Source organism: Podarcis pityusensis, assembly GCF_964106645.2.
Source record: "Podarcis pityusensis genome assembly, chromosome: 16".
Lineage (NCBI taxonomy): Eukaryota > Metazoa > Chordata > Lepidosauria > Squamata > Lacertidae > Podarcis > Podarcis pityusensis.
Genome location: NC_138041.1, coordinates 4,196,620 through 4,222,532, shown reverse-complemented (window position 1 = coordinate 4,222,532; position 25,913 = coordinate 4,196,620). Strand labels below are relative to the sequence as shown.

At 48.0% G+C, this 25,913-nt stretch overlaps 1 protein-coding gene across 4 annotated transcripts in view; it reads left to right on the top strand.

The window, feature by feature from the left end:
* The window catches only part of SEMA6C (semaphorin 6C), a 152,987-nt gene that overhangs the window by 12,007 nt on the left and 115,067 nt on the right, over positions 1-25,913 (top strand). Inside the window, exon 1 of one of the 4 annotated variants that reach the window (XM_080984549.1) lies at positions 8,298-8,622. The exons of 1 other annotated variant lie outside the window; for it this stretch is intronic. The gene's annotated coding sequence lies outside the window, so the exon portion shown is untranslated. Of the gene's footprint in view, positions 1-8,297; positions 8,623-12,271; positions 12,292-25,913 lie in introns of those variants that run through there. 2 more of the 4 variants (XM_080984552.1, XM_080984551.1) reach the window with 2 other exon arrangements.

Below are 25,913 nucleotides of genomic sequence, written 5' to 3'. Positions count from 1 at the left end.
AAGTATGATCTGCTTTTCGCCCCTCAGCAATTCGGCTCCAGGGACCCCTTACTTTTTAGGAAGAAAAAAGTGCATCTTATGGAGCGAAAAACACAGTATATAAAAGCATAACAAAACATAAAGCATTCAAAAACTTCCCTATACTGGGCTGCCTTCAGATGTCTTCTGAAGGTGGTATAGTTTCTTATCTTCTTGGCTCACAGGTCCATACCCTCCAACATTTCTCCTATGAAAATAAGGACATCCTAAGGAAAAGTGGGACATTCTGGGATCCAGTCAGAAACCGGGACGGCTTCTGTAAATCAGAGAGTCTGGGATTCCCAGAAACCAGCATTCAACAACTCGCTCCCATCTTTATTTTCTTAACGAGAATCCTGGAGACCGCATCCCATGGTGGCTCGGGGGGTTGGCCCATTTTTCCTACGGGTGCCTCACCGCCCCACCCCCCACTGGGGAGAGGCCGGCTGTCGCACGTTGCCGTTGCTTTTGCACACTTAATTGCCAGTGTCACTAATGGATCCGCTCGCTGGAACTAATGAGCTCAGCCTGGGAAGGAGATGCAGTTGTCGGCCTGTTCCGCAGGGAGCGCGCCTCATCCTGTTATTTCCTGGTTGTGCCGGCCTCTGGGGGGGTGGGGGTGCCTTTGCCACAGTCCTCTCTCTGGTCTTCAGCAGGCATCTGAGAGCATCTCCCCTCCAATCATCCCATATATAGAGATTTATTTATTCCAACACAAGAGGTAAAGGGAAAGGACCCCTGGACAGTTAAGTCCAGTCAAAGGCGACTATGGGGTTGCGGCGCTCATCTCGCTTTCAGGCTGAGGGAGCCGGCGTTTGTCCGCAGAAAGCTTTCCGGCTAATTCTCCCCTGGTCTCCTCATTGCCCAAATAGGACTAATTTTGCCAGCTAGCCCTGGTGATCATCTAATGTTTATTGGATGGATTTTCCCCATAAACAGATTTTTGATTTTATTGTTACTCACGTTTTATACTGTATATTATGCTGCTTTTTGTAGCATCAATTAAGTGTTTTAAATTTGTTGTTTGCCGCCCTGAGCCTGGTTTTCTGAACCGGGAAGGGCGGGGTATAAATAAAAAAATATTATTATTACTATTATTATTATGTGTCCAGCATGACTAAACTGCTACTGGTGCACGGAAGACCGTGACGAGTGCCAGAGCGCACAGAAACGCCATTTACCTTCCCGCTGCAGTGGTGCCTAATTATCTACTTGCACTGGCGTGCTTTCAAACTGCTAGGTTGACAGGAGCAGGGACTGAGCACCGGGAGCTCACCACGTCACGGGGATTCGAACCGCCAACCTTCCGATCAGCAAGCCCAACACAAGAAGAGCTTTCTGGATCAGGCCAGTCACTCAGGCAGGAGAGGTCCTTCAATCTCTCTCTCTCTCTCTTTGTTTTGTTTTTGTTTTCCCGACCCTGAACTTCAGCAAACTTGGCCACCTCACTGCTCGCTCCTATCTAAACATCCTTTGTGGATAATATAAAAAACGCAGTCTCCCAATACTGATCCTTAATGGACTCCCACTTTCTACTTCTCTCCATTCGGGAGAACTGCCCTTTGCTTCCTGCAGCTGAACCAATTCCTGGCCCACAAAAGAACCTCTCCTCTTCTTCCTCGACTGCTAAGCTTGCGGAGGAAAGACGCTCTGTTGAAAGCTTTTGGAAAGGCCAATAGCACAACCTGTCTTGATGGCACAATGTCTACTTGGAAGTACTGTAAGTCTCACTGAGTTCAGTGGGGCTTCTTACCAGAAAATGAGTAGAGGATTCGAGCCTTGATATGAAGGAACTAGGGGCTCCGCCCTTGCCCATGTCGCTGGCCAACTCCAAACTGCCTGGTGACAACACCTTTTATCTATCCATCTATTTATATTATGATCTATATTATTTTCAGTTTCAGTTTAACAATAATCTTCCTTTACATTTGTATCGACCCTTCCCCCCCTTCTCTGGTTACATAGAAAAATCATTTACTGTATTTTTCGCTCTATAAGACGCACCAGACCACAAGACGCATCTAGTTTTTGGAGGAGGAAAACAAGAAAAAAAATATTCTGAATCTCAGAAGCCAGAACAGCAAGAGGGATCACTACGCAGTGAAAGCAGCGATCCCTCTTGCTGTTTTGGCTTCTGGGATAGCTGCGCAGCCTGCATTCGCTCCATAAGACGCAGACACATTTCCCCTTACTTTTTAGGAGGGAAAAAGTGAGTCTTATAGAGCAAAAAATACAGTAATTAAACTGCACCTCCCCCTTGACTTCTTTTTTAGATTCTTTCTACCCCCCCCATAAACTTTTAACTGCTTGATTTTATCTGAAGGCAGCCCTTTTTAGGGAAGTTTTTAATGTTTGATGCTTTATTGTGCTTTTACTATTCTTCTGGGAGCAGCCCAGAGTGGCTTGGGTATAAATAATAACGTTGTTGTTGCTGCTGTTGTTGTTTTTACAATAGTTCTTTAAATAACTACATAACTTCCCCAATCTTTATTTAAGGCTCTTTTTCTTCTTGATTTCTTTATTCTTCCCGTACGTTTTGCCATTTCTGCATAGTCCATTAATTTCGCTCGCCACTCTTCCTTGGTTGGGACGGTATCTTCCTTCCATTTCTGCGCATCAAACGTCCTGGCAGCTGTGGCTGCGTGCATAAATAATTCCTTATGGTCTTTCGGTATGTCCTGTCCTATTATCCCTAGAAGAAAGGCTTCTATTTTTTTGATAAAGGTTATGCGTGATGACACCTTACATTTCTATTTATATAGGAAGACATAGCTCTGCAGTAGCGCATGCATGCAGAAGTCCTTCAGTTCCATCCCCAGCGGGATCTCTGGGTAATAATAATAATAATAATAATATTTATATGCTGCCCATCTGACTTCGTTGCCCCAGCCACTCTGGGTGGCTTCCAACAAAATATTAAAAACACATCAAACACCAACCATTAAAAACTTCCCTATAACAAGGATGCCTTCAGATGTCTTCTCAAAATCATATATTTGACATTTGACGAGAGCTGGTGGACCTCAGTGCCTACTGTGGGAGGGAGTTCCACAGTCTAACTATGCTCTGCAGGAAGATGTCCTTTCTTTTTTCTACCCAATTTTGATGATATTTTAGCTCTGATGATATTTGAGGATTTGCTGCCGAGTTATTTTAATGTGTGGCAAGGAACGGCATTTAGGGGCAGGTATTTTATGAGAGTTTCAGTTCTGCTTTCAAGCTCTATAGCTGCTCTCTCACTGAAAAATAAAAACCCTTAACTTACAAGCACCACTTATGATTCGGAGTGAGTGTGTACTTTCTGACTTTAAACAGAGATGGGGGGAACCCTATGAAAGATGAATCGGGGATTCCACCCTCCAACTGGAACCAGTTACAAAGCCGTTGTGGTGAAGCGCTTAGGGTGTCGGAAAAGGACCCGAGAGACTTGGGTTCAAATCTCCACATTCAGCCACCAAGCTCCCTGGGTGACCCTGGGCTAATCCCTGCTTCTCTCAGCCTACCTCCCAGGGTTGCTGTGACGATGAAATGAGGATGAGGGAGAACTCTGTACGCGTATAAATGCAACAAATAAAAAGCTGACAAACGGATTGAATAAAACAAGCAAATAAATGTATTATCGGGGAGAGAGAGAGAGAGAGAGATCCACTGTTTGTTCTCTAGATCACAGCTGTCACCTCCTTCAAGAAACCCTCAGTTGATTAATTGCTGAAATTTTGCTTGCGACTAAAACAGCCTTCACGGAAAACAAAAAAGCAGGCTTCGTACTATTTTTTTTTATTTTCTGGTTTTTAAAAAAGGTGGTATGTATTTTACAGCAAGTACCATCTGCGGAGAAGTATTCCCTCCATATAACGAAGAAAAGCAAACGCTTCTTCTCGGCACCCATTCATCCTAAAGTCACGGAGCTGCAGGGGACCCTTTGTGGTCATCCATCCCAACCCCCGACTCAGGCTGTAGTACAGGATCTTGTCAAAAAGTCCCACAGGCCCTGCTGGAACAACTCCCAGCAAAGGAGAGTCCACCAACTCATGAGGTGGGCAGTTCCACTGTCAAACAAATCATACCATTAGGTAGGGATGGAGTGGCTGACATTTTTCAAGCTGGGGGCCACATGGACCCATAGCAGAGGGCCATACCACTAAATTGTGTGTCTCTGTGTGGGGCCTTTTTTGTTTTAAGAATACATTTTGTCAGCCTTGGAGGACCACCCAAAACCTTTAGGAGTTGCAGAATCGCAGGAGGAGACCCACAAAAGTGATTATACAGAAGTTTTACTCAGCGTAAACCCAATGAAATGAATGGATCTAAGCTAGCCATGCCTATTAGTTGTAATGGGTCTACTCTGAGCAGGCCTAGCACTAGACATAACCCCATATTGCTAAGTAATGCTCCCTACCTGCAATTCATGAGGACTAGAAACCTCCTAGGGTCACCGCGGGTGGCGCTGTGGGTAAAACCTCAGCGCCTAGGACTTGCGGTTCGAATCCCCGCGGTGGGGTGAGCTCCCGTCTTTCGGTCCCAGCTCCTGCCCACCTAGCAGTTCGAAAGCACCCCTAAGTGCAAGTAGATAAATAGGTACCGCTTTATAGCGGGAAGGTAAATGGCGTTTCCGTGTGCTGCGCTGGTGCTGGCTCGCCAGAGCAGCTTCTTCACGCTGGCCACATGACCCGGAAGTGTCTCCGGACAGCGCTGGCCCCCAGCCTCTTAAGTGAGATGGGCGCACAACCCTAGAGTCGGACACGACTGGCCCGTATGGGCAGGGGTACCTTTACCTTTACCTAGAAACCTCCTCAGTTCAAATGGCAATGGATACTGCCAAGGATCCTTGAGAACTGGTGCTGTGGGGATTTCTTAGCCCCGATATAGCAACACATTGGTCCCATCTAGCTCAGTATTACACTGACTGGCAGAGTAAACTGGTTGAAATTAATAGAGCTAAAACCTGCTTGCGTCACAGGAGCAGGGAATGAAACGAAGGGAGGCGATGAGCTAAGTGCTGCTCAGAGTAGACCCAGCGAAATTGATGGATCCAGATTAAACAGGCCCAGCCATTTCAGTGAGTCTACTCTAAGGTTGGATATAGCCCAGTTTCAGAATAAAAATTAAATTTAAAAATGCTCCAAAATTGGGAGGCAGAGGCTGGGGGTGGTCATATAAAGTTTTCCCCACCACGGCGCCACAGTAGGGGACATGAGGAGCAAGAAAAAGAGATAATCACAAATTGGGGGGGTCCTGGGGCGCTGTATGCTGCTAGTGTGCTACAAGTTAGCCACCCTTTGTGTGATTTTCTCCAAGCCAGAGGCTTGCAGGTTTGGACTACAACTCCCATCAGCCAGCAGTTCTGCATATGCTCGCTGTGGCTGATGGGAGTTGTAGTCCCAAACATCTGCCAGACCACCAGCTTGTGTAAGGCGGAGTTTGGATGTTGCGCCTCATCTTCAGCTGAAATCTCACCTGCGATTTCCCCCTGCTGTCCAGACACAGACCTCTCTCCATTTGTTTCACTCGAGGCCGGCGGGACCCTTGACTCTACAGTTGCTGCTGAACTACAACTCCCATCACCCCTGATCATTGGCCAAGACAGCTGGGGCTGATGGGAGCTGAAAAATGTCCAGAGGACCAAAAATTCCCCCAGCCACAGTTTAACTGGTGGCAGTGGTTGTTCATCTGGTTTACTGGTTTGATTGCATTGTTCTGCCCCACATGTTGTTTTTTGGGGGATATATATATATATATATATATATATATATATATATATATATACATACTGTTATATTGTATTTGATGTTATATTTCAGTCCCCTTGTTCGCCTTGAGCAGCACCTGGTGAAACAGGTAGGTCCAGTATACCTGAAGGAGCATCTCCACCCCCATCGTTCTGCCCGGACACTGAGGTCCAGCTCTGAGGGCCTTCTGGTGGTTCCCTCACTGCGAGAAGCCAAGCTACAGGGAACCAGGCAGAGGGCCTTCTCAGTGGTGGCACCCGCCCTGTGGAACGCCCTCCCACCAGATGTCAAGGAGACAAACAACTACCAGACTTTTAGAAGACATCTGAAGGCAGCCCTGTTCAGGGAAGCTTTTAATGTTTAATAGACTATTGTATTTTAATATTTTGTTGGAAGCCTCCCAGAGTGGCTGGGGAAAGCCAGCCAGATGGGTGGGGTATAAATAATAAATTATTATTATTATTATTTACTAAACAAGTCACTAGTCCTCAGGCTCCTTATTTGGCTACTGAGAGACAGACAAAACTTGACTCCGCTCACACCATTAGACATCGAGTGAATGTCCTTTCCACTCAAGGGAATTGTGAGTGTGGTTCGTCCAACCCCAAATTAGATCCTGGTAGGAGAGACAGAATCATCCAGGAGTTGGAAAGGACCCTACGAGGGTCATCTAGTCCAACCCACTGCAACGCAGGAATCTCAACTAAAGCATCCATGACTAGGGTTGCCGTATTTCAAAACGCAAAATTCCTGACACCCCCAAATTGTTGAGCTTTTTCGGGGGAACCTCACCCCCAAAATAGTGCTTTTAAGCATTAGGAGCGGTTTCTGCTGCTTTTTCCATTGTGTTGGCATACATCCGGGTTTTCCCTGACATTTTGACAATTCAGCAATATATCCACACCCACCCACACACCCTGACGCCTTCCAATCCCTGCTTAAAAACCTTCAATGTAGTAGAGTCCGCAACTGACCAAGGGGCGCTTAAACGTGTTGAGTAATTGCCTAAAGTCATTTTGAGGCCCTGAACTGTTCCAATAATTTGAGCTTCCTTAGCCCCATTTCTGGATGGGTGGAAGGCAGGCAACAGTTATTGGAAGATGCAGGAATTGCACTCAGCCCATGCTCAGAGGCACACTGCGGCTCAGCTGTGGGAAAGAGCTCTCTTTGAGTGAGTGCTGCAGGACCCAGAAAGGCGCTTAGGAAGAAAACAAATTAATTCTTCAGCTTCTGTTGACCCGTTTTATTAGACTGTTGCTCTCCTTAACCATGGGTAGGCAAACTAAGACCCGGGGGCTGGATCCGGCCCAATCACCTTCTAAATCTGGCCCATGGACAGTCCGGGCGGGAATCAGCGTGTTTTTACATGAGTAGAATGTGTGCTTTTATTTAAAATGCATCTCTGGGTTATTTGTGGGGCATAGGAATTTATTTTATTTTTTTTTCAAAATATAGTCCGGCCCCCTACAAGGTCTGAGGGACAGTGGGCCGGCCCCCTGCTGAAAAAGTTTGCTGACCCCTGCGACACACAGTGTTGCTCGTGAAATTATAGAATCAAAAGAGACCACAAAGGGCATCTAGCCCAACCCCTTCACAATGCAGGAATCCATTTGCACAGCTTGGGAATCGAACCCTCTGACCATGAAATAGAGAGCCTCATCCTCTACTAGCAGAGCTATCCTGCAGCTATTTCAGAACGTTTTCAAATAGGAAGCCAGGAAGCTGCTTTATCCTGCGTCAGACCATGTTCCATCTAGCTCCATACTGTTGACACTGGCCGGCAGCAGCTCTCCGGGGTTTCAGACGGGGGACATTCCCAACCCTATCTGAAGACGAGGAGGACTGAACAGGGAATGTCTGCACGCAGAGCAGCTGTTCCACCCCTGAACCACAGCACTGCTCTTTAAAATGAAGTCAAGATTCCAGTCCTCATTGTTCCGCAGAACGGCATGATTCTACAAAAAAAGCTTCTAACGCGGGGAAGGCTGGCCTAGGAATTAAATCCTGCCGCGGGGCTCAGTCCTGCAACACCCCCCTCCAAAAAAAGAGCCTTCCTTTTCAGCTGCTTCGCTTCTCCAACCACAACAACGTCTGAACTCTGCAAACGCTGAAGTCTCACCGATTTACCCCAGCGCAACTTTGCCACCCCAAGCCAGATCCGCCCCGCCCTCCAACCCCAACGGGTCTACTCCGAGCAGGGCTCTCTCTCGAACCCCCCCCCCCTTGCGTTAGCAAAGTGCTGAGTTGGGTCCTTTTTTTGCTTCCTTGTCTCCCTCCTCCATCCTGCGCCCTCCTCTCCCTCACCGCCCTGCTATCCGGAGGAACCTGAAGGTCACCCGGACCCTCTTGCTCCCCGTGCCCGGGTCCTGCCTCCTGCCGCCGGAGGCCCCGATCCCGGCTTTCGCGGCGGCGGCGGCGGCCGCGGAGGGAGGCGAAGGCGGGCCTGGCCGGGCCGGGCGAGGCGAGGCGGAGCTGCGCGCAAGGGCGCCCGGCGCAGATTGGCGCGCCCTGCTGCAAGGGGCGGGCTGGCCTGCGCTGGGGCGTTGAGTTACGAGGCTGTGCCTTGCCAGGGGCTTTGTTTGTAAGCTTTCTCGCCGTCTCTCCACCTCTTTTCCCCCCTCTCTCCCCCCCACCCCTGCCTTATGCCTTTCCTTCCTCCAGCTCAGCCATCGGAGCTCCACGCAAGGCATCTATTTCTTTAAGTCCTCTCCAGGCGCGCAGAGAATCTTGCACCAGATTGATCCTTATTTTTTATAATTTTTTTTGTACTGGCTCTGCCTTTTCAGAACCCCTCTCTTTCTTCCCTCCCCTCGGACGGTTCGCCCCATCCCTTCTCCTCTGCAGAGGCGAGGAAAGGAGCTCCTGGGTTCCCAAGGTAAGGCATCATCTCCTTCTTTTCTTTCTTTCTTTCTTTCCGGGAGGCGGGTGGCATTCATTCGGCGAGGATGCGCTTGGGGCTTGCATTGCCAAGCGCGCTCTGGCGATGGTCTTTTCGCTGCGGCGGCGGCGGCGGCTGGCGCGCGGGGTGGCTTGCATCTAGTCACCCCCCAAAAAGGAAACAAAAAAAAACAAACCCTCAACCCCCTCTTCAACCTTCTTAAAATACAACAAACCGTTCTCCTGTAGCCCCCAAACCAGCGCGCGCCCTCTCTCTTTGCGCGTCAGTTCCGATCCACTCCGAGGATCGCGAAACAGAAACGCCCCCCCCCCATCAGTTTCAACTTTAGAAGCTGGTCGATTTCATTGCCTTTTAAATAAATAAATAAACGCACGCACTTTGCATTAGATGTTTAACAAGAAGAAGAACAAGCGTCACTTTTCCAAAAAACCCAACCCCATCAGAGCTTCAATTGCAGCTGTCCGTAATAGTAACCAATAACTGGTTGGGTTTTAAGCCAAAAATCGCATACAAAACCGTCAAGGAATAACACACGAATTTTAAATTGCATTCTGTTTTGTGTTTCTGTTAATATTCTATTTGCACGACTCCTTCGCCCAGCTTGCGCCACTGTTTGGAACCCAAAGCGCCTCGTAAGTCAATTTCCTGGTCAGAAATTTCGCCCAGAGCTGCTGACGGCGAAATTATACCTGGTGAACTTCCAGCTCTGTTGCTTTGGCTTTCGGCTCCGTTGTTGCTCTTGGCTTGGAAACTTCTCCTCCGAGAGAGGCAGGGAGGAGGAAGTGGTGGTGGTGGTTACGGGCAGGAGCTGAGATCCTCGAATTATGTCTCTTGTCTTCTTGGGGGACTTCGGTTTACTTTCAAGGGATCAAGCCACGAGCTTGTTTTCCAGTCGGACTCTCCTTTCCTCCCCAAATAACCAGGCTATTATTTTGGTGTGTGTGTGCGCTGAAGGGGGCAAGCAACACAGAGAGAAAAAGTGTGTGTGTGTGTGTGTGTGTGGAGTTGGCTGGAGTTCCAGGACTCCCATCCTGTGGCCAAAAAAACTCTTGTTTTGAAACAATTAAGTGAAGCCAAAACTCACACAGCTGGAGAATTGTAACTGAGCTCCCTTCGTAGTCGGAGAGGGGAAAGGGGGAGGAGGCGCAGTCAAAGGAGCCAGCTCAGAAACTCTTTTTGTGGCATTGATCTTGGACAAAGTAGGCTCAGCTGACTTCTGGGACTGCCAGAATCCAAGAAAAAGTGTGTGTGGGGGGGGAGAGACACACACACACAAAGGGTTGAATCCAATGCTAGCCCTACTCTGAGTAGACCTGTTGCAGTAAATAGACTTGGCAAACTTTGGTTCATCTTTTGTTTGTAAACGCTTAGATGAGGGGTTGGTTTTGTTTGTGTATTTCAATGCAATGGAGCGGTATATAAATGTTGCGGAACGAAATGCGTTTTAATTTTGATGTGTTTTTCCCTGAGTTGAGTTGAAGAATCTGGATCAGAACAAAGTGGGGGCGGGGGGCTTCTCCAGCTTCCTGTTCTCCCAGTGGGCAACCAGATGATGATGATGATGATGATGATGATAAATAAATAAATTATTATTTCTACCCCGCCCATCTGGCTGGGGTTTCCCCAGCCACTCTGAGCGGCTTTCAACAGAACGCTGAAAACAAAAAAAAACTTCAAACGTTAAAAACTTCCCTAAGCAGGGCTGCCTTCAGATGTCTTCTAAAATTCTAAAAGATTCCTCTGTGGGACCCGAGTTCAAGAGAACTCTCTCCTCCTCCTGTGATTTGCAGCGCCTGGTAGAACTGGGAAATGCTTAGAATTCTGGAGAGCTGCTGCCAGTCTGTGCTGGCAGTGCTGAGGTAGCTGGACTCTGTAGAAGGCAGCTCCTGATGTTCCTGGCAGTAAGGCGGAAAAGACCTTTGAAAGGGCCCTCCTTTACCTGTTCCTGATATGGGGCTCTTTTGATGTGCACAGACCTTGCCAAACTCTGTGCGGGGCTGACTTCTGAGCACGCCCTCATTAGGATTTGTCTTCTTCTTTTTTTAAAAAAAATATTTTTATTAAACAACATAACACATTATCAGTCCAAATAATCAGTTACATTATTTTCCCCCATTTCCCTCAGCTCCCCTCTCTGGTTTCTTTACCCATATTGTTCTCTGCATATTATAAAATTGTACATATCCTTGCCTTACCTACCATATGTTCAACTAATAAATTTGTGGATGTTCATTCAAAACCTGCCAAGGAGTCCAAATCTTTTTGTTGTCTTTTTAGATAGTTTGTAAAAAGTTCTTCCTTGAAGTCACGATTGTCCTTATCACGCAGTTTGTATGTCAATTTAGCCAATTCCACGTAGCTCATCAGTTTTTCTTGCCATTGTTCTTTCGTTGGGGTTTCCTCATTCTTCCATCCTTGTGCTAGCAAGACTCTTTCTGCCACTAGGTTTTGTCTTCTGAGCTGGAGGTTCCCATCCCTTCCAGAACCTCATTCATTCCCACCTGGTCTTTGCGACAGAGATGGCAACTGAGGGCTGAGATGGTGTGTTAATTCCAGGTGGGGAGGGTGAAAAGCACTGAGATGGGCCTAATCCTGTGGGCGTGTTGTATAGATCACTGCAGAGGTTGCTAAACTGTCCCAAGGATGGAGAGCCACCTGTGGCCTGGTCCTCCAGATGTAGGCATATTCCAACCCCCACCACCATCCCTGAGCCAGCCCAACAACATCTGTACAGCCACTGATACTCCACCTGCCCATGTGAAATGAATGGCAATAGTTGTAGCTTTCCAGAAACTTTGCTCCTGAGGAATAATAGTAATGTATACCTGAAGGACACGGGTGGCACTGTGGGTTAAACCACACAGAGCCCAGGGCTTGCCAAGCAGAAGGTCGGCGGTTCGAATCCCCGCGACGGGGTGAGCTCCCGTTGCTCCTGCCAACCTAGCAGTTTGAAAGCACGTCAAAGTGCAAGTAGATAAATAGGTACCGCTCCGGCGGGAAGGTAAACGGCGTTTCCGTGCGCTGCTCTGGTTCGCCAGAAGCGGCTTAGTCATGCTGGCCACATGACCTGGAAGCTGTACGCCACCTCCCTCAGCCAGTAAAGCGAGATGAACGCCACAACCCCACAGTCAGCCACGACTGGACCTAATGGTCAGGGGTCCCTTTATACCTGAAGAAGCGTCTCCACCCCCATCGTTCAGCCTGGACACTTAGGTCCAGCTCTGAGGGTCTTCTGGCAGTTCCCTCATTGCGAGAAGCGAAGTTACAGGGAACAAGGCAGAGGGCCTTCTCAGTGGTGGCACCCACCCTGTGGAACACCCTCCCATCAGATGTCAAGGAAATCAACAACTATCTGACTTTTAGAAGAAATCTGAAGGCAGCCCTGTTTAGGGAAGTTTTAATGTTTGATCTTTTATCGTATTTTTAATGTTCTGTTGGGAGCCACCTAGATGGGCGGTGTATAAATAATAAATTCTTATGATGATGGTGGTGGTGATGTTATAAGACAGCATGGGGCTTGCTTTGAACTTTAGTTAGAACCCAGTTCCCAGCACAGCATTCAGCCGCAGAAATACAGGAAACACCACCCAAGGCAGCGTCTCTGAGCACGGGCAGAGTGTCTTATCTGTGGCAACTTCTGGAAAGGTTTGTCAGATCGTATGAGCAGGTAGTTTGGGGTTTTTGTGTGTGTCAGATTTGCACTCTCTTAATTGTCAGAGAAGTTGTGAACTGGGTGGGTGTTTGTGTCCATGGGCGGTTATGGGAGAAATGGGGGTGTGGTCTCACCCCTTTGGCATGGGGTGCAATCACAGGCCTAGCCCCCTAGGATGACCCAGGGGTTGTCTCCAAATAATTTTCACTCTGAGTAGACCCATTGAAATGAAGGAACCTAAGTGTGACGCGGCAGCTAAAAAAGCCAATGCAATTCTGGGCTGCATCAATAGGAGTATAGCATCTAGATCAAGGGAAGTAATAGTGCCACTGTATTCTGCTCTGGTCAGACCTCACCTGGAGTACTGTGTCCAGTTCTGGGCACCACAGTTCAAGAAGGACACTGACAAACTGGAACGTGTCCAGAGGAGGGCAACCAAAATCGTCAAAGGCCTGGAAATGATGCCTTATGAGGAACAGCTAAGGGAGCTGGGCATGTTTAGCCTGGAGAAGAGGAGGTTAAGGGGTGATATGATAGCCATGTTCAAATATATAAAAGGATGTCACATAGAGGAGGGAGAAAGGTTGTTTTCTGCTGCTCCAGAGAAGCGGACACGGAGCAATGGATCCAAACTACAAGAAAGAAGATTCCACCTAAACATTAGGAAGAACTTCCTGACAGTAAGAGCTGTTCGACAGTGGAATTTGCTGCCAAGGAGTGTGGTGGAGTCTCCTTCTTTGGAGGTCTTTAAGCAGAGGCTTGACAACCATATGTCAGGAGTGCTCTGATGGTGTTTCCTGCTTGGCAGGGGGTTGGACTCGATGGCCCTTGTGGTCTCTTCCAGCTCTATGATTCTATGATTCTAAGTTGGTGATGCCCATTGATTTTGATGGGCCTGATTCAGTGGTTCCCGGGGTGATCAGTCCTGTCTTGTGGGATAATTTAGGGGGGCACTTAGAAGCAGGGGGACTGGAGGTGGTGATTCAAGTCTCCTGCTGCGTGGCTTTAAACCAGACCTAGGGGAAACTGCTATTTCTCCATCAAGCCCAACCATCGCATTAAGAATTTACCGCGCGTTGAAGTACATCAGTTACTAAATGTGACATTGAGGATTCCTGCTAAATGACTATCAGACTTTGAGAAGCTGGTGGCACTGGATCGAATTCATCAGTTCTCTTGAACTAAGCTAAATAGTTTTAATTGGATTTTGAACAAACGTGCAGTTAATTGTTCTGAATGTCGTCATGTTGTTATCTTCCCTAGTGAGTTGTGCAAACTGCTATTCCAAATTGTTATTATTTAATTAAATTTGTACATTGCTTAAACTTGCCCAAGGCAACATGCAACAAATAATGCTTTTTGTAGGGTAAGGGGATGAGTTTATGGCGCCAAGGGGGCAGTGGCCCCCCAAAAGCTGGGGAGCCACTGGAGTTTTCTGAGTAGGACTAGCCTTGCCTGGAGCTCCTGGGTCCCGCCGTTGCCTCTGCCACAGACTTCATCACAGGCTCTCGTTCATAGGGAAATAAAACAGGGACTTCTCTGTGGTGGCCTCTTGTGGCTTTCAATATCTTCCCTAGAAAGGAGGAAAGTGTGTGGGCCTCCTCTGGATGGGCGTTCAGGAGAACCCCAAAGGCTTGTTTTTGTTCAGCCCCACATTTTGTGGTTCTGCTTTCTAATAACTTGTTTTACTGGTTGTTGATGGGCGATAGCTCAGTCGGTAGAGCATGAGACTCTTGATCTCAGGGTTGGGAGTTTGAGCCGGGGGTTGGACTAGATGATTCTTGTGGACCCTTACAAATCTAGGATTCTATGGAGCTGTTTTATTACTTTGCTGAGATTTTAAGAACTTTGGAGGCTGGGGCCACTATGTTGTTGTTTTTATTGATTCAAGTTGTCTATTGTCTCTTCATCTTAAATCTTGGTGGTGTGGACACCCTGGAAAGTGTGTTTGGGGCGGGGTTGGTGGTCCATTTTCATTTTTAATCATCTGTTGAACAAATGCATTGAAACAGCGCAGGCCTACCTCGCAAGGGTGTTTTTGTAAGGCTGTCGATGGGAATAAGGGAATGTTCTGCGCGTTTGAAAGAGCGGTAGATAAACTCGAAGATTTTTATGCTTGAAAGTGAATTCCTCAAGCAGCAGCTTCCGGTTTTGATTTTTTATAAAAGGTTACTAGAGAACCAGCCTCTTTTTTAAGTGTTTGCTTTCAAAATATTTCCTCCAAACGGCCAGAGTCCACACTTCAGCCGTACAACAACCCTGCGTGGAAGTTTAGGCTAGGAGACTGTGATTTTCACCCAGGGGGACTTACATTTGTCTCTGACAAAGTTCTAGTCAAAGCAAACCCACTGGCTCAGAGCAGACCCATTGACTAACACGACTAACTTAGATCCATCCGTATCAATAGGTTCACACTAAGCTGAACTTAGTTGGAAACCACCCATTGAAATTAGTATTCCCAAGAGTTACACCTTTGATTATTTAAGTGGGTCACCTCTGAGTAGGGCCATTGTGGTGGCCTCCAGAGAGGTTTTCTTGCAAACCGCTTAGAGGTTTTCTTACAATCAAGCAGCCCCAAATTTTGTGAAGTAAATAAAACTCAAAGCTCTCGGCTTCTGCTCTAGTAAACTGTGGTAATCCATGAAGCTTCACTTTTAATTAGTTATTTTAATCAGGGGATCATAGAGTCGTAGAACTGTGGGCCTAATCCGGCCCGCCAATCGGTTTCATCTGGCCCCTGTAGCAGTTGATTTCCTGGGGCAAAATCCTAAAGAAACCCTCAACAACGTCAATCCTAAAAAAAATCCTAAAAAACAACAACTTTGGTTGGCCCTCACGGCCCTTCACTTCATCAAATCTGGCCCTCTTTGAAAAAAGTTTGGACACCACTGCTAGTCCAACTCACTGCGAGGAGGAATCTTTTGCCCAACAAAAGGGGTCTTGAACCCACGATTAAAGGTCTCATTCTCTACCACCTTTAGCCGTATTTTGAGAGGCGTCTTTTGCCAGGGGAGGGGTCCCAGTTCCAGACGGTTAACCTCCAGTTTCTCTCCCTGCTCCAGGGGTGGGGTGCCAAGTGGAAGCAGGGGTTGCGATGACGAAGAGTGCAGTTTGATCTGGATGCTTGCATACTTTCCCGCCAGTTTAGTTGCCCTCCAAAGAAATCCTGTGGGTGAAGCTTTTCCCTTGAACAGAGCCCCTTGCGAGCAAAACCGCACCTGTTGAATTTTGTTTGCTTAAAGTAGATTGCTAGGAGGGGGGAGTTAATTACGAACGAAAAAAATTGAGGCACCACTCCCCTAAGTCGCTTTCTCTGCCTATCGATCTATCTTCCTATATGCATAAAAACTGAAGGCTGTCGTCACGCAGCCCCCATTGGAGGATATGCAGTGCTGCATCACTGTCCCAGATTTGCATGAAGCAGTAGGGTTGGGAAGGTGGAAAGCAAGCTTCGGGAATTGCATGGGGTGGGAAGGGGAAACTCGGGGGGGGTTAATGGGGGGGGAACGGCAGGAAGTTTGGAGAGCAGATCCAGCAAAGGCACAGCCCCCTATCCACACACACAACCCACAGATACACACAATTTTTACGGGCAAGTTTGGTGAAAATATCCCTCTGTTTCCTGCTAGCAGCGTCCTCAGAAAAACTAGCTGGAAAGTTGTTGTTGTTTTAAAAAAATCCTATTTGTCATCCATTTTCTCCCCTAGCCTGCCTTAGCCGTAGTTTTTAAAGCAGGAATGATGACCCCATAGCCCCTGAAAAGAGGTTGCTGGACTCCCAACTGCCCACTGAGCCTGCTGGCCACAGGCTCCCAGTTTTAAAGTTTTTGAAAGGTTACTTAAGGAAGCTTTCCCCTGGAATGTTTCGTAGCAGGGATTTGGGCGAGAGGGGAATTTAATCGCCTTGGTTTCTGCAGAGAATGGGGGGGGGCTGTTGCTCCTCACTTAATCTGAAGGGTCCATTGCCCTCGTTCTGTCAAGCGACGCCGAGATGCCGTGAGGGGCTTTCGCTGCTGGTGGCTCGCTATCCGCTCCTGCGATTAATTTGGGGATAAGGCTGGAGTTTCGGCGGCTCGTTCGTTTATTTATTTATTTTCAAAATCCCTTTCGCCCAAGAAAAGAGTAAGATCAGGGCTGTGAGCAAGGCGAAAACATTTCGTACGCGGAGCAGCAGTTTTAAAAGCGTGCTTTAATTGCGTAGTTCCTTGAAAAACGAAAACGAGAATGGGATAATTTATTTATTTGTTGCATTCACATCCTGCTTTTTCCTCCATGGTTCCTCCCTCCCTCCTCTCTTATTTCCCACAACAACCCTGTCAGGTAGGTGAGGCTGAGAGAGTTTACAACTAGTCGAAGGTCCAGAGAAAATAACTTCATGGCTGAGTGGGGATTTGATCCCAGTTCTTTCTCTCTTTCTCAGGCTTTTAGGTCCTCCTGTGGGCTGGTCCCCTAATTCTGCATGTGTGCGGACCCTTTCCGGTTTTCCAGCGGAAGTGCACTCTGCACTTTCTCAGGGACCCGCTTCTTCTTTTAATCCCTGGATGGGCCAGGGTTAAGCTGGAGCATCGAAGATTCATGAACCGCACCTGGGGCGTGAATTAAGTCCTGGGTTTTGAATGGATGGGAAATCCCAGTGCCTTTTCTCGTAGCATTAAGGCTGCATCGAACAAGCTTACGGATCGATATGCGTTGAACGAGCTGCAAGGTTAATAATTTCTGCAACAATTGATGTTGCTTATATAGATTTCGGGCAGGAGGACGAGGAGGGGCCCAAAGACCGAGGATGGGCAGCTGGCGGTTGGGGGAGCAGAAAGTCAGGGAATCGATCGGACTTGAGTTGAGTTTTGGAAAGCTGATAGAACCACACCGATCATCGTTTTTCGCCTCTGTCGAAATTTGGGAGGTCTCCAGTACATTGGTATCTGCCTGCTTTTGTTACCACGCGGTGGCGTAGCGTGGGGGGTGCAGTGGGGGCCGGCCGCACCGGGCGCAACATCTGGGGGTTAGGGTTAGGGGGCGCAAATCCACGGGTTAGGGGGCGCAAATTACTTGCCTTGCCCCGGGTGCTGACAACCCACGCTACGCCACTGTTACCACGTGGAGATTCCCTTACAGGGAACGGGGATCAAATATCTTGATGTCTTGAGTGCTGCTGTTTTGGGGGAGACCCTTGATGTTCCGATTAATAATAATAATTTATTATTTATACCCTGCCCATCTGGCTGGGTTTCCCCAGCCACTCTGGGCAGCTTCCAACAAAATATTAAAATACAGTAATCCATCAAACATTAAAAGCTTCCCTAAACAGGGCTGCTTTCAGATGTCTTCTAAAAGTCTGGTAGTTGTTGTTCTCTTTGACATCTGGTGGGAGGGCGTTCCACAGAGCAGGTGCCACCACCGAGAAGGCCCTCTGCCTGGTTCCCTGTAACCTCACTTCTCACAGGGAGGGAACTGCCAGAAGGCCCTCGGCGCTGGACCTCAGTGTCTGGGCAGAACGATGGGGGTGGAGATGCTCCTTCAGGTCTACTGGGCCTTTGAGGCCATTTAGGGCTTTCAAGGTCAGCACCAACACTTTGAATTGTGCTCGGAAACGCACTGGGAGCCAATGTAGGTCTTTCAAGACTGGTGTTATGTGGTCTCGGCGGCCACTCCCAGTAACCAGTCTAGGTACCGCATTCTGGATTAGTTGTAGTTTCTTTGTAACCTTCAAAGGTAGATTTCCAGAAGGGGGTCGCCCTGTTAACAAAATCACCTGTCTCCAACCAACCTGGACTCAACATTGATTTACAGTCGTACCTTGGAAGTCGAATGGAATCCGTTCCAGAAATCCGTTCGACTTCCAAAACGTTCAGAAACCAAAGTGCGGCTTCCGAAGCCGCGGAACCCGTATTCAAGTTCCAAAGAACGTTCGCAAACTGGAACACTCACTTCCGGGTTTGCGGCATTCAGGAGCCAAAACGTTCGACTCGCAAGGCGTTTGGGGTCCAAGGTACGACTGTTTTGAATTTCTATCCTAACTTTCTCCCAAGGAGCGCACGGTGATTTGCCTGGTTCTCCCTGCCCTCGTTTTTGTTTGTTAACATTTTTATTAATTTCCCAAAAACAACACAAAAACATCACCAACAAATTTTTAAACCATAACTTTGGCTTGGTTTCCTTGATTAGAACTTATTTGCGCACATCCTTAAAACCTTATATGCTTAATAATTCAGATTTTCAACCTTTTTCATCTTATTACACGTGACTTTTGAAAGTTATACTAATGTAAAGGTCTATACACAAAGCTTAAAAGATATGCATTGAACTACCCCCTTTTTTTGAATTCCCTGCCCTCGTTTAGTGCCCACAACAACCGTGCGATGTTTTGCGAGGGTGAGGCAGACAGTGACTGCCCCAAAGTCAGCTAGTGAGCAGTGAGCTACATGGCCGATGGGAATTTGAACCCTCGTCTTTTCCATGTCCAACACTCTAAGCATCACAGAAGTTGACCTACTGGGAAATGAATGAACCGAAGTTTAATGAACCTTGGGAATGCCCAAGGGAATAAGGCTCAGAGCCAGGGGGTTGGTGGTGGGACGGCGAAGGATGGTCAGAAAAAGAAGAGGGAGAAGATGGGGACAAGGAGGTGTTGGAAGTTGAAGGGGTTTCTTATCGCGGCAAAATGGAAGAGTAATGAAATCCTCTTTATACAAGATTGGATCCAAAAGCTGACAGAATATGCCGAATTAGACAGTTTATCAGAAAAAATACAGAATAAATCAAAACAGGGATTTGTCTCAAAATGGGAGGTTTTCAAAGAATATTTGAAAAATAAATATAGTAGTTTAAATTCTGTTGCAGCATTCAAGGAACTTCAGTAATAGCTGCAAGGTAGATATAAGAAATTAGATATATTAAGAAAAAGTTTTAATTATGATAAATTGTGTATTGGCAATAAGTAATATGAAATCGAAACATGGAATAGATGGGAGGTTGGGTCTTTAGGGTTAAGACCAATTTATGTTTTATTGTTTGTTAAGAAAATTATGTGTCTATGGTTATTCCTGTGTGTAATTTGGTATTTGTGTTTTTTCGTTTTTTCTTGCTGTATCAATAAATACATTTTAAAAAAGGAAGTTGAAGGGGTAACAGGGCTTTGTGAGAAGGGAGAGTCTGTGTCAGAGAGCAGTCCAGAATCAGAGGCAGGAGAGGAGGGAGGCCAAGAAGCAGAGATGAGTCTGTCTGGTGAAGAGTCACAGGTGTTTCTCCCTTTGGCTGTGACAAGCTCCCCTCTCTCCTGGTCACCCAGGACCAGTAGAGGCATGAAGCGGCAGGAGCAAAGGTAGACATGCTGTTGTAGTCTCAGATTTCTTGGGGAAAACCACAGAGAGGAGGTGACTTGTGGGCTGGGGGAGGCAGGCACCTTCAGTCTATCTCATAGGGGCAAGACCATGGGTAGGCAAACTCAGGCCTGGGGGCCAGATGCGGCCCAATCACCTTCTCAATCCAGCCCGCGGATGGTCTGGCAATCAGCGTGTTTTTACATGAGGAGAATGTGCCCTTTTATTTAAAATGCATCTCTGGGTTATTTGTGGGGCACAGGAATTCGTTCATCCCCCTCCCATATAGTCCGGCCCCCCACAAGGTCTGAGGGACAGTGGACCGGCCCCCTGCTGAAAAAGTTTGCTGACCCCTGGGCAAGACCTTGTTTCTTCTCATAAAGAGTTATCTTCACGTAACGCCTTGTGATTTATTGCTGGCTCGCTCCTGGCAGTTAGCCACGGCCATGTCTTTCAATGGGTCCGCGGGACTAACATCGAACACAGCCCCGACAAATTCATAATATTTTTGTGGGTCGCGGCCCCTTTCGGATGTGTGGAGCATGATCTTGAGTTACAGGTCCGAGGTGGAGGCGTGGAAGGTTGTAAAACAACGAGGTCAGAGGGAACAAGCAGAAAAATGCAGACGGGGATAATCGCCGAACCAAAAAAGTTGTTGATAATGCAGGCGTCCTGGCATTGGTAAGCCAACTGACCCAGGCAACACGCTAAGAACACTTCATTCTCAGGTCACAAATGATCACACCAAACCCCTGGGTGCTTTATAATTCAGCAGTTTCACTTGGCAGCCTCTCTTTGAAGTTCCTTTGCTCCAGGGTGGCCACTTTAAGGAAATTTGCAGAGTATCCTGGGAGGCTAAAATTCGCCCCCCCCCTTCCGCCGACCAGCTTTTGAATATTGAAGGGGCAGTGAAACATTGCTGTTCGTTATGTAATTATATCTCTGTCTCTGCTGTTCTGCATTTCCCTTTCCTTCTGATCTCTCCATTCGCAGCTCTCCCTCCAAAAAAACACACCAGTAATCATCCCTGCCCTCTGAGAATCTGCTTCCCGGTATGCGCTGAAATAGACTGCAGTCTGCACAAGATCTCCTGCCCTGCTGGCGTTCAAGGCGCCCCAAACCCTTAATTATAATTTTTGCTGCTCTCTATCTGTGTGATCGCCTCACTGTGATCCTCTTAGATTAGGGGATCTTGGGACCGCATTCCGTTCTGGCCAACCTTCCGGGGGCCACATGTGGATGGTGGGTGGGGCCAGAGGCATAGTGGGTGGAGCAAGATTATTAATATTTATTATTTTGATTTATTACCCATCCTTTACCCTGAGGTCCCAGGGAGCGTAGCAGCCATTTAAGGCCTAACATTAAAAAAAGTTTGAAACCAGTTACAGCCCCGAGAACAGAGTAGTTTCCTAAAAACACATATCTCAGGGGTCAGAGAGGGGCAACTTCAGCATTCATCAAAAGCTGTAAAATGAAGGTGCAACGCTAGGGGATAGATTCCTACAATTTAGGGGCCACCACAGAGAAGGCTCTTTCCTATGCCGCCACTGCTGAGATCCTAAAGACCCTCTTCCATCTCAAAAGCAGCTCTGAGGATCGGGCATAGCTGTCAACGTTTCCCTTTTTTTAAGGGAAATCCCCTTATTCCGAATAGGATTCCTCGCAAGAAAAGGGAAAAGTTGGCAGCTATGGGATCGGGTCATAATAATAATAATAATAAATTTTATTTATACCCTGCCAGAGCAGGGCTCAGGGCGGCTAACACCAATAAAATGACAGTAAAAACATGATAGGGGAAAAAGAAAAAGAAAGAAAATCCAATTTAAAATACAGGTTAAACTGCAATTTAAAATGCAGCCTCATTTTAAAAGTAGCCGATAAATCAAGACCATAAGGGGAGGGAAACATAAGGGTCAGACTGAGTCCAAACCAAAGGCCAGGCGGAACAGCTCTGTCTTGCAGGCCCTGCGGAAAGATGTCAAGTCCCGCAGGGCCCTGGTCTCATGTGACAGAGCGTTCCACCAAGTCGGGGCCAGTACTGAAAAGGCCCTGGGCCTAGTTGAGACCAATCTAACCACCTTGTGACCTGAGAATCACAGAACTATAGAGCTGAAAGGGGACCTACGCGGTCATCTAGACCAACCCCCTGCAATGCAGGAATCTCAGCACCCATGACAGATGGCCACACCACTTCTGCTTAAAAACCTCCAAGGAAGAAGAGTCAATCACCGCCTCTCATGGGAGACGCTTCCACCATCAAACGGCTCCTACCCTCAGAAAGTTATTCCTGGTGTTTAGCTGGAATCTCCTTTCTTGTAACCTGGGTTTGAGTCCTACCCTCTGGAGCCAGAGGAAACTAGCTTGCTCCATCTTCTACTCGAGATATTTGAAGACGGCCATCTTATCACCTCTCTGTCTTCTCCAGGCTAAGCATCCCTCCATCCTTCAACCATTCCTCATCAGGCGTGGTTTCCAGAGCCTCAGTCGTCTTGGCCCGCCCTCCTCTGCGCATGTTCCAGGGTCACTCTGGAACGGATTTGTTCTGCAACCCCAACCCCTTTCCTGGGAGCAAGGATCCTGAGTTCGGATCATGGCCCAGTTTGTGGGTGCAGGCAGCAGGAGGGAGGTGGGTGGTGTTCGATGCCAGCAAGGCTCACTCTGGAAGAAGCCATTTTTTATTTTTTACTCTCAAAAATAATTACAAATAAGCTGGTGTGCAGAAGGGAACATCTCAACTGGCTCGTTCCAGTTGCGCCGTTAACGAGTGACAGCTGATTTCTGCATCGTTAATTGCTAATCAAGCCAGACGAATATCCCACCGGGAAGAGGAAAATGAGCCAAAGGCAAAGTGAAGCTTAGGAGGAAGCTTTTATTATTATTATTTTTATTGTAAAGTGGGGGTGGCCTTTCTCTGCTGGCGATTGCTCTCTCTCCCCTCAATATTTCGCCTCTTCTTAGCCTTTGCAGAATTAGTCTGCTGAGATTGCGGAAGGGGGGGTAGAATCGAAGGGTAAATTCTCTTGCACTTAACCCCCCAAAAAGAAATATTGTCGAACGGTTTGGTGAAAAAGAAGGCACCTCTCTCTCTTCCCTCTCCCTCTCCTTCCTCGCTTTCTATTTTAAGGCCTCGGATTGTTCATCATAATTTTATTAAAAAGGTGACTGAGGGGAGAAATTGAATCGGCGTCTGCCGCCGCCACGTGGCTTGAATTCCCAATTAAAGAGGACGCCGGCTGTGGGAGAGAGGGAGAGCGCTGGGCCTGAGGCGCAAGCCACGGTCAGGATGGTAATCAGTAGATGATGAGATTCTTAATCCCAGGGTTGTGGGTTCGAGAGCCGTTCTGGGCGGGTTGGACTAGATGACCCTCAGGGTCCCTTCCAATCTATGACTCTTTGATCTCTGGACACAGCACATCTATGATGGGTTGGGTGAGCTGAAAGGCTTGGCAAACAGGGGGGGGGGGGAGCAGGCTGCTCTCGAACTCAGGGCCTGCCTGGGTGCTTCCCAGATTTTAACCGAATTAGTTCCTATTGTCTCATGTTCCTCGTAAACCGATTTTTGTTGTTGTATAGTCATTTAGTCGCGTCCGCCTCTTCGTGACCCCCTGGACCAGAACACGCCAGGCACTCCTGTCTTCCACTGCCTCCCACAGTTTGGTCAAACTCATGCTGGTAGCTTCGAGAACACTGTCCCACCATCTCGTCCTCTGTCGTCCCCTTCTCCTTGTGCCCTCCATCTTTCCCAACATCAGGGAACACAAACACACCACATTGAATCCTGACAAGGCAGAAGTACTGTTCTTGGGGGACAGGAGGCGGGCGGGTGTGGAGGACTCCCTGGTCCTGAATGGGGTAACTGTGCTCCTGAAGGACCAGGTGCGCAGCCTGGGAGTCATTTTGGACTCACAGCTGCCCATGGAGGCGCAGGTCAATTCTGTGTCCAGGGCAGCTGTCTACCAGCTCCATCTGGTACGCAGGATGAGACCCTCCCTGCCCGCAGACTGTCTTGCCAGAGTGGTGCATGCTCTGGTTATCTCCTGCTTGGACTACTGCAATGCGCTCTACGTGGGGCTACCTTTGAAGGTGACCCAGAAACTGCAACTAATCCAGAATGCGGCAGCTAGACTGGTGACTGGGAGCGGCCGCTGAGACCACATAACACCGGTCCTGAAAGACCTACACTGGCTCCCAGTACGTTTCTGAGCACAATTCAAAGTGTTGGTGCTGACCTTGAAAGCCCTAAACGGCCTCGGCCCAGTATACCTGAAGGAGCGTCTTCACCTCCATTGTTCTGCCCGGACACTGAGGTCCAGCGCCGAGGGCCTTCTGGCAGTTACCTCCCTGTGAGAAGTGAGGTTACAGGGAACCAGGCAGAGGGCCTTCTCGGTGGTGGCACCCGCCCTGTGGAACGCCCTCCCACCAGATGTCAAAGAGAAAAAGAACTCCCAAACTTTTAGAAGACACCTGAAGGCAGCCCTGTTTAGGGAAGCTTTTAATGTTTAATAGGTTATTGTATTTTAGTGTTTTGTTGAAAGCCACCCAGAGTGGCTGGGGAAACCCAGCCAGATGGGTGGGGTATAAATGATAAATTATTATTATTGTTGTTGTTGTTGTTATCAATCCCAGCGACTGCATGTGTGGTAGATTAAAATTCCTCAAGGACGCTGGAGTTGCAAGATTTACTCACAGGGTAGGAGCGGGGTCAATCGGATGGCCTGGGGGGGTCCCCTCCGAATTGGACTCCTCGTGTTTTTCCTTTTCCACGAAAACTCTGCCCTCAAAAGGATTGATTCACAGCAAAATGACTTTTTTTGCAGGTCTGTGCCTATCACAATGGGGGTGTTAGAAACAGGTGAATCGAAGGAATCGAAAACTAAAGATTGGAACTGATTCCAGTTCCAGAATTATTATTACTACTTTTAATTCACTTCACTAAAGAAGGAATCTATTTATGATATGACAGCGATGATATATAGAGTGATGAAGTGAAGATACTTCTTAGTTGTTTTTTACCAAAAGCAGGGGGTTGAGCTAGATGACCCGTCGGGTCCCTTCCGAATCTTGTTGTTGTTGTTTAGTCGCTTAGTCGTGTCTTACTCTTTGTGACCCCCTGGACACACCAGGCCCTCCTGTCTTCCACTGCCTCCCACAGTTTGGTCAAACTCATGCTGGTAGCTTTGAGAACACTGTCCCACCATCTGGTCCTCTGTCGTCCCCTTCTCCTTATGCCCTCCATCTTCCCCAACATCAGGGGTTTTTCCAGGGAGTCTTCTCTTCTCATGAGGTGGCCAAGGTATTGGAGCCTCAGCTTCAGGATCTGTCCTTCCAGGGAGCACTCAGGGCTGATTTCCTTCAGAATGGAGAGGTTTGATCTTCTTGCAGTCCATGGGACTCTCAAGAGTCTCCTCCAGCACCAGAATTCAAAAGCATCAATTCTTCGGTGATCAGCCTTCTTTATGGTCCAGCTCTCACTCCCATACATCACTACTGGGAAAACCATGGCTTTAACTATACGGACCTTTGTTGGCAAGGTGATGTACGACTCAGAGCAATGGATGCATGAAGCCAAGAAACAATAAACAAGCAGACCTCTGTGTTTCAGATCTGGAGAGGGGTGTGTGTGTGTGTGTGTTGAACTCTGATCAGTGATATACATTTTGCCGGGTTTTATGTGCCAGAAACGCAAACAAGCACGCACAGACCCCCTTCTGCTTTCCTCCCGAGGTGTCCCAGATTGCCTGGGAGATGCCGGGATCCGTTTTTCCCACACTCGGAAACTTTGGAACGTGCCGATGCGCGCAGGGTGCAAAGTTTGCAGCTCCGAGGTTCCCGGAACAGCTGTTGGGGACGCAGCAGTTCCCAGAAAAGTCCTGCGCCCGTTCCCCTCGGGACAGAGGCTCTGTGCCGGCAGTTCCCTGGAGGGCCTGGAGAAGGACGCAACAGCGGGACAAAAGTATGGCAGGGTCAGCCTCAGCCGCCGGACCTCCGGCCCTTCCCATGACTCTCAGGACGGCTTGCCTGGGACGCTGGGAGGCTGCAATTCGGGGGGGGGCGTACCCTCCATCGGCAAGGCCAACAAAGCATCGGGCGGGTTGTGGGGAGTGCTTTTTCTTCGAAGCACAATAGGATGAGGACAGGGAAACTAGGAGTGATGGGTTCTCTTGTGTTCCTTCTCTCTCTCTCTCTCTCTCTATCTCACTCACTCACTCACAAATCTCTCTCACACACACTGATTCTCTCAAAGACACACATTGTCTCTTTCTCTCTCAGACAAACGATTGGTTGAGCGATCAATAG